Consider the following 9,140-nt stretch of genomic DNA (forward strand, 5'->3'; position numbering starts at 1 on the left):
AGTGGCCGTTCCGGCCGTCCCATTCTGTTCCAGATGTTGTTTTGGGAGTTCTGGGGTTAATAGTGATATAATATTGGAATGGTTTTAGTCCTAAAATATTGTTCCCAAGTGTTGCTAACACATGCCACTGTTTTTGGTATGGTTTTTTAATATAATGGGGTTGTTTCGGCCTGTTCCGTTCCATTCCGGCTTTTACACCGTCCCGAAAAGTAGAACCCAGATAAAGGGAAAGATGACCTCTTGGGTCAGGGAATTCTGCATATAGACCACCACACTTCCTCTCCCATTCCCACTAGTCTTTCACATGTTTGCACTAACCATACTTCTAAAGGCAATGGCTGGGTTCAGATGACATGATAAGCAACGGTTGATTAATTAGGCAATTGTCCATTGCGTTGCTTATTGTGTCAACTGGTAGGCAACACACAACTCATGGTATGCTATTTTTTCCATTTAACCAACCGAGAAAAAATGAGCTGCTTCTTTGCTTATCTGGACATCCATTAATTAATGTGTCATGTGGTGGGTTCAGTTGTCTAATTGCACATGTCGTGTGCTATTTCAGAAACACATCAAGTCCTCTGGCAACAGCGGCTGAAACCACCCTGGCCATTCTGCTACAGATTATGAGAAAAAGAGGCTACTAGCTCTGGTGCTAAGAAATGTCAAAAGAAATTTCTTTATTTTTATCCGAAACTAGCTGTACCCTGCCACGCGTTGCTGTGGCATTATTTGGATGAAGTAAAGTTGGTTTTTAAAAAAGGATGTTTTTACGGTGAGGAGGTTAGTGGAAACTCCTGGCAGTTACCTTTCTTCAGAACGTGAGACTGTCACAGGTGTGACATCTATATTCACTCAGCCAGTTGTGAGAGAACATGCAAATAGGAGAGGAGGCAGAGGCAGTGGATTGGCCTACTGGTTGGCGATGTCACAATGACCTATAAGAGCAAATAGGAGAGAACATGCAAATAGGAGAGGAGGCAGAGGCAGTGGATTGGCCTACTGGTTGGCGATGTCACAATGACCTATAAGAGCAAATAAGAGAGAACATGCAAATAGGAGAGGAGCCGCGTTGCTGTGGCTCAGTCTGGTTAAATTGAAAAGAAAGAAAAGACAAAGCGGATGTTTCTAATATGTCTAATTTCACAATGCTTGTGGATATACAATATTTTTAGTTGTTCCATTGTCTGTGTAGATATAGAGATTGTCTGGTTTGCCGACTCTAGAACACGCAACATATAATTAGAATCATAGAATCATAGAATAGCAGAGTTGGAAGGGGCCTACAAGGCCATCGAGTCCAACCCCCTGCTCAATGCAGGAATCCACCCTAAAGCATCCCTGACAGATGGTTGTCCAGAGAATTGTCCATGTGAGAAGCAATCTGTGTCTAGATCTAAACCGCACAATTCTAAAGATTGGCCCTGAGCTTTGTTGATGGTGATTGCAAACGCCAATCGAATTGGGAATTGCAATCTCTTAAATTGAAATGGCATATCTGTTGGAATCATAGGAATGCAAGGAATGAGGACATCTTCACCTTTGAAAGGTCCTGTCAAGATTGATCTCCAACTATAACAATTGCCACTTCGTCTATAGTTGGAGCATTGAATCTTCACACATGTTCTCCAGCAGGCGTTTTGTCAGCATGAATAACAATCTTGTGTGTATCAGATGGCATCATGTCAATTGCTGTTTTGAACAAATGTACTAAATTGTTTTTTCGTGAAGTAGCTGTTACAATTTTGAAATGACAGACATTTTTATGCCGGTATAAATTCCGCAGCGTGCATTCAATTCATCATTGCCATCACCAATGAAATACATTTGTAGGAATTCATGTTGACTATCTTGAAATGGAAGGAAGGAGCCGGCTTTATGATAAATTTGTCGTTTGACTTTGAAAGTTGGCATAAATGGAGCTGCGATGATTTCTGCGCCGAACGACGTCATTTGGAAGCATGAGTTGTATTTCCTGATGTTAGATAGGAAATGCTTTGATTCTGCGGTATATCCGGCAAGCAAAGTTTGTAATGGCTCTGGTGGTTCTCCAAGTTGAGGCAGTTTAATTTTTCCAGCAGCACAACACATTCCTTTTGTTTCTCCATTAAATTTAAGAGCCCTGCAATTAGGACACCCTGCCACGCGTTGCTGTGGCTCAGTCTGGTTAAATTGAAAAGAAAGAAAAGACAAAGTAGATGTTTCTAATATGTTTAATTTCACAATGCTTGTGGATATACAATATTTTTAGTTGTTCCATTGTCTGTGTAGATATAGAGATTGTCTGGTTTGCCGACTCTAGAACACGCAACATATAATTGCCCATGTGAGAAGCAATCTGTGTCTAGATCTAAACCGCACAATTCTAAAGATTGGCCCTTAGCTTTGTTGATGGTGATTGCAAACGCCAATCGAATGGGGAATTGCAATCTCTTAAATTGAAATGGCATATCTATTGGAATCATAGGAATGCGAGGAATGAGGACATCTTCACCTTTGAAAGGTCCTGTCAAGATTGATCTCCAACTATAACAATTGCCACTTCGTCTATAGTTGGAGCATTGAATCTTCGCACATGTTCTCCAGCAGGCGTTTTGTCAGCATGAATAACAATCTTGTGTGTATCAGATGGCATCATATCAATTGCTGTTTTGAACAAATGTACTAAATTGTTTTTTCGTGAAGTAGCTGTTGCAGTTTTGAACTGCAACTTGGTTCTCCAAGTTGAGGCAGTTTAATTTTTCCAGCAGCGCAACACTTTCCTTTTGTTTCTCCATTAAATTTAAGAGCCTTGCAATAAGGACACACTTCAGTCATAGTGCCGATGAGAACATGCCGCCTCAAACTATAATCATCAGCTGCGTTGTACCGGAATGCAAGGCGATTGTAATCGTGTGATTGTTTACCACGGAGTCGTGTTTGACGCTGATGTGCTGTTTCTCGTTGACGTCTTTCAGCCACTCTCAGCCTGTCGCATTCATTCTGTTGAGAACAAAGCAGATCTGAAGCTGTAGAACGCGATTGCCGTGCTCGCAACCGTGCATCCTCAAGTCTGGCTGAACGTTGCTTGGCTGGTTCCTTGGCACGCATTCTTTTTCTTTTTTTCTTGTTTGCTTATGCCCGTTCTTCCTCAGTCTGATTTGCAATTTCTCGTCGCAGTGCTTCCGCTCTGCGAGTACGATGACCTAAGTGTGATCTTCTGCGAGGCATTATTTGGATGAAGTAAAGCAGATTGTTTGGTTTTTTAAAAAGGATGTTTTTACGGTGAGGAGGTTAGTGGAAACATCTGGCAATTATCTTTCTTCAGAACGTGTAACTGTCACAGGTGTGACATCTATATTCACTCAGCCAATTGTGAGAGAACATGCAAATGTGAGACGAGGCAGAGGCAGTGGATTGGCCTACTGGTTGGCGATGTCACAATGATCAGCAGGACTGGTTTTGAGGAGGCCTATTTCTTTGATTTTAAGACAAACTTTTGTCCCCATATAGAACATAGTTGCATAACAACGCTCGCGTATTCGAATGCAACGTTGTGTCAAAATTTCAAAGCAATCGGTGAAGAACTTTCGGAGATATAACGTCTGTTTCGAACGAACATTTACATTTTTATTTATATAGATATAAAAAAATTAAAATGTTCAAAACAAATTTCAATCAAACTTGTTCAACTCTCAATGTTTCAGATCCAGAGATCCTTCATCAGGAGCTATAAGACATTCAAGATATATATATATATATATATATATATATATATATATCAATATCATATTACAATGTAAACAAGTTCTTCCAACTTAAAATTAAATAAAAGGAACAACATGCATAGTCTAATACAATATATTGACCTTTACACTAAGTTTTTACTGGACTAACCTACTCGTGATATAATTAACTTAACCGTTTGTATTAGAGGAAACACTCATAGCTTACTGAGTTTGTATTTTTTATTATTACAGCAAATGTTATTTATATTAACTTGGCACTCTCCTCCACTCCCTAAATCTGTTCCTGGCTATATAGTCATAAATAACTTCTTTTATTTATCTTTTAACCTCTCATCTTCATTATAGTCTGTTATGTTTTAGGACCACATTTCTTATCTAAACCATTTTTTTGTCTCTACCCGCACATAAGAAAGAACTAACATGTAAAACAAAATAAATTACTTTTTGAAGTAATTATAAATTTAAAACCTTCTAGATATTTTTTACAAAACCACAGTGATGTTCATTCTGTCTCCATCAGCAGTCAAACTGTACTGTGTTAAGACCTTCGTGTTATTTATCTGTCCTGATTGTAAAACAACAACATTAAGGATGGTGTAAAAGCCGGAACGGAACAGGCCGGAACGACTGCATTATATTAAAAAACTATACCAAAAACAGTGGCATGTGTTAGCAACACTTGGGAACAATATTTTAGGAATAAAACTATTGCAATATTATATAACTATTAACCCCAGAACTCCCAAAACAACATCCGGAACAGAATGGGATGGCCGGAACGGCCACTTCTGAACGAGCGATATCAACCAAACTCACCAGTCACACATAACTCCATGGCAGGGATGCAATAAGCCACAAAATGTCCAAAGAAACTGCTAGGGATGTGCTCCGCTTCTCCTCGGAGCAGAGAATCAGAAGCGAATTGGCCTGATCCGCCTTGCCCAGAGGCGGAGTAGAAGCGAACTGGGGTCCTGGAGAAGCATGGCAAAGAGAAGCGGCCATAGGTGGAGCGCTTCTCTTTTCGCAGAGCAATCCATCCGCCATTTTGGATTTTTCGCCCATAGGATTACATTGCGGAAAAGATTAGGGGATAACTGTGTTGTTTTTAAAGCGATCTTTCTGAAATTTCGTGTGCTTAGAGAGTCATGGCTGGGGGTCATTTTGAGCCTACTCTCAGCACTCTGCGTGGTGCGGTTCGCATGCTATAATTTTCTAGAAAATAGGGTAAAGAAAGCGGGAGAGATACCTTTTTGAAGTGCTGAGTGTAGGGGTGTGCATGGACCCCCCGATCCGCTTCTCCTCCAGATCTGCAACTTCCGGATCGGGTACGCTCTGCTCCGATCCACCTATAGTCCGCTCCGCTTCGCTGCGAAGCTCTGGATCCGGATCGGAGCTCCGCTTTCCCCCCCCATAGGCTTGCATTGAAATCCAAAAAACCCTACAACTTTTTTTCTGTTAAAGTTAGAAACCTCAAATTTGGCACCATGACACCTCATGCACGTATACACATGCATGCTAAGACTCAAGCAAATCCAAGCATCCCCTGATTTTTGGGGAATTGGACACCCCATTTTCAGACATGGCATTTACTCTGACATTTTGACAGATAAAAACTTGGAAGCAGGCACCCTCACAGATGCCATCTAGATCCACATTTATGGCAAGTTTCAAGCATCATCCCCTGATTTTTGGCGGGCTTTAACCTCTAAAGCATCACCCGTAACCCCAATTCACACCCCTTTCGATATCTCTGTCAATTTTCATGTTAGAAATCTCAAATTAGGCACCATGACACCTCATGCATGTATACACATGCATGCCAAGCCTCAAGCAAATCCAAGCCTTCCCTGATTTTTGGGGATTTTTTGAAAATTGGACACCCCATTTTCAGACATGGGATTTGCTCTGACATTTTGACAGATAAAAAACTTTGAAGCAGGCACCCTCACAGATGCCATCTAGATCCACACTCATGGCAAGTTTCAAGCAAATCCCATCATCCCCTGATTTTTGGCGGGGCTTTAACCTTTTAACGCCCCAAATCAAGTCCCATGCTAGAACTACGTCAATTTTCATGTTAGAAACCTCAAATTCAGAACCATGATAGCTTATCCATGCATACACATGCATGCCAAGACTCAAGCCAATCCAAGCCTCCCCTGATTTTGGGGGAATTTTTGAAAACCGGACACCCCATTATCAGACATGGACTGTTCTCCGACATTTTGACAGATAAAAACTTGGAAGCAGGCACATCTGCATTCATGGCAAGTTTCTTTTTTTTTTTTTTAATAATTTTTATTTATTTTCTACACTATATAAACATACAACATTACAATAATAATATTAATAAAAAAAGAAACATCAAACTGCTACATACATATTGAATAAATGTTGAGTACATATATGTTGAATAAGTATTACCTATACATTATCATACTACAACATAATCATTCTTAACATAAAAGTGCACCCCCCACCTCGGGATCTATTCCTGAGTCCAAAATCTGATCGTTTCTTCTGCTGGCGGTTTCCCACTTCCCTTAGTAAACACAAATATTAGGAACTGTTTCCAGATTCCTTCAAACTCATTTATTTTAGTTACGCCTTTTCTCCACTTAATATTACATGTCAGTTTATCATTAATGGCTATATCCCATACTTCTTTGTACCATTCTTCAATAGAATATTCCCCTTGAATCTTCCAGTTCCTAGCTACCATCAATCGTGCTGCAACCAGCAAACTCGATATCAGCTCTATAGTTTCTTTTCCACACTTTATATCTTCAAATAGTGACAGTAATGCAATCTTTGGTGTTTGTTCTATTTTCATTCCCACTATTTCTTCAATTTCTGAAAACACCATCTTCCATAATCTTTGTACATATTTGCATTGCCACCACATATGTAAATACGTTCCTTTTTCCCCACAACCTCTCCAACAATTTGCTGAATGCTGATCATTTATCTTATTCAATCTAATCGGGGTTAGGTACCACCTCCATAAAATTTTAAAATAGTTCTCCTTTATTCACACTGATAAACTTCTCAACACTCTTTGTTTCCATAGTCCCTCCCATCTCTGTCACCCTATTTGTACCTTCAAATCTGACTCCCATACCATTTTCTCTGAGTTCTCTCTAAACTCCTTTTCTAACAATATTTTATATATTTCACTCATTAACCCTTTTAAAACTATACTACCTCCTTTACCTTTTTCCTTATTTACTATTAACTCTTCAAACTTCGTCATCTTTCTACAAACTCTATTATCTTTAATCCACTTTTTATTCCATTGTTCTAATTGCCCATACTCTAACCAAGATAATTTTTTCTCCTTTAACAATTTTTCCATATCCTCTCTTGTTTTTATATCTCTTAACCAATCCTTTAGTTTCATTTTGCTTTTCTCTTTTAATATTTTACATAATCTACCCTTCAGACCCTCTGGGAAATTCTTTAACATTATTATTGGTGCTAAGGGAGAGTTGCTCGGAAGCAGCTTCCCTTTAAATTTACTCCAAATTTCCCATTGAGTCCTCAGGAGTGGATTATCTATACTTCCAACCCACTTTCTCCCTCTATCTTTAAAAAAGACATTGTCCAAGCTCATCTCTACATTGCTTATAATTTTTTCTTCCATCCAATATAAATCTCCTACTCCTATAATTGCTTCTACAATATGTCTTAATCTATTTGCTACGTAGTATAATTTTATATTTGGGAGACCCAATCCACCCTTTTTTTGGCTTAGATACCAATTATTTTTATTCACTCTTGCTCTCTTTTCTCCGTTACAATATTTATTAATAATATTTTGCCAACTTTTTATCTCAGTTTCTGATATTTTTATTGGTAACATCCTAAACACAAAATTAATTTTAGCTAATATCTTCATTTTTATTAGGGGTGTGCACGGACCCCCCCGCTCCGCTTCACTTGCAGATCCGCCATTTTCTGGAGCGGGTCACTCCGCTCCGCCCCCGCTCCGCCCACTTCTGCTCCGCTCCGCTCGGAGCTCCGGATCCGGATCCGGAGCTCCGTTTTTGCCCCCCCATAGGGTTGCATTGAAAGCTAAAAAAGTAAACAACTTTTTTTCCGTTGAAGTTAGAAACCTCACGTTTGGCACCATGACACCTCATGGGCGTATACACACACACGCCAAGTTTCAAGGCAATCCCATCATCCCCTGATTTTTGGCGAATTTTTGAAAATCGGGCACCCCATTCACACCCCTTGGGATAGCTCCGTCAATTTGCATGTTAGAAACCTCAAACTCGGCAACAGGGCAGCTTATCCATGTGTCCACATGCATGCCATGTTGCAAGCAAATCCCATCATCCCCTGATTTTTGGCGCGGCTCTACCCTCTAACGCACCACCCATAACCCTAATTCACACCCCTTTAGATAGCTCCGTCAATTTGCACGTTAGAAACCTCAAACTCAGCACCATGATAGCTTTTCCACGTGTCCACATGCACGCCAAGTTGCAAGGCAATCCCATCATCCCCTGATTTTTGGGGAATTTATGAAAATCGGGCACCCCATTCACACCCCTTGGGATAGCTCCGTCAATTTGCATGTTAGAAACCTCAAACTCGGCACCATGATAGCTTATCCATGTGTCCACATGCACGCCAAGTTGCAAGCAAATCCCATCATCCCCTGATTTTTGGCGCGGCTTAAACTTTTTAACTCACCCCAAATCAAGTCCCATTCTACAACTACGTCAATTTGCACGTTAGAAACCTCAAACTCGGCACCATGATAGCTTACCCATGTGTCCCCATGGACACCAAGTTTCAAGGCAATCCCATCATCCCCTGATGTTAGGGGAACTTTTGAAATTTGAACACTCCAGTATGTCAGGGATTTAAAGTTGCAATTGCAGACAGCTCAATGGGGCCAGTTCCAAGGCAATCCCAACATGCCACGAGATAACCCTAAATCTTCTTGCACATTTGAAAAAGGGATTATTGAATTTGATAAAGTCTAAGTGAGCGCAGGAAGGACTTCTCCCCTTAGTCAAAGCAAGACACATACACCATCGTTGCAAGGTGGGAAGGGGAGAAGGGAGGGAAAGCAGGCAGGCAGCATGCATTGTAGTGCCGCAAGGATGGCTTGAGCACTAACGCATAGCAAACCAACCCGTAAGCGGGCGCAAGGAGCAAGTGAGGCAAAGATGGCTGGTTGTTTCTTTCTAAGCCAGCAGTTACGCCTTGAGGGGCACAGAGGAGGACGACTGGGAGCAAGCGTGCCGGAGGGTGCTGGCCACGAACCGCAAAGCCCATCTCCCAGGCAGCAGGCGGGCAGAGCAGGCGAGGAGTCAGTCCTGGCAGATGCCCCACCACAGCAGCACCCCGGGGGAGGCGGGCAGACAGGCAGGCAGGCATGGGTTGGCGGGCCCAGAA

The sequence above is a fragment of the Elgaria multicarinata genome, chromosome 9 (genome assembly GCF_023053635.1).
Source record: "Elgaria multicarinata webbii isolate HBS135686 ecotype San Diego chromosome 9, rElgMul1.1.pri, whole genome shotgun sequence".
Taxonomy (NCBI): domain Eukaryota; kingdom Metazoa; phylum Chordata; class Lepidosauria; order Squamata; family Anguidae; genus Elgaria; species Elgaria multicarinata.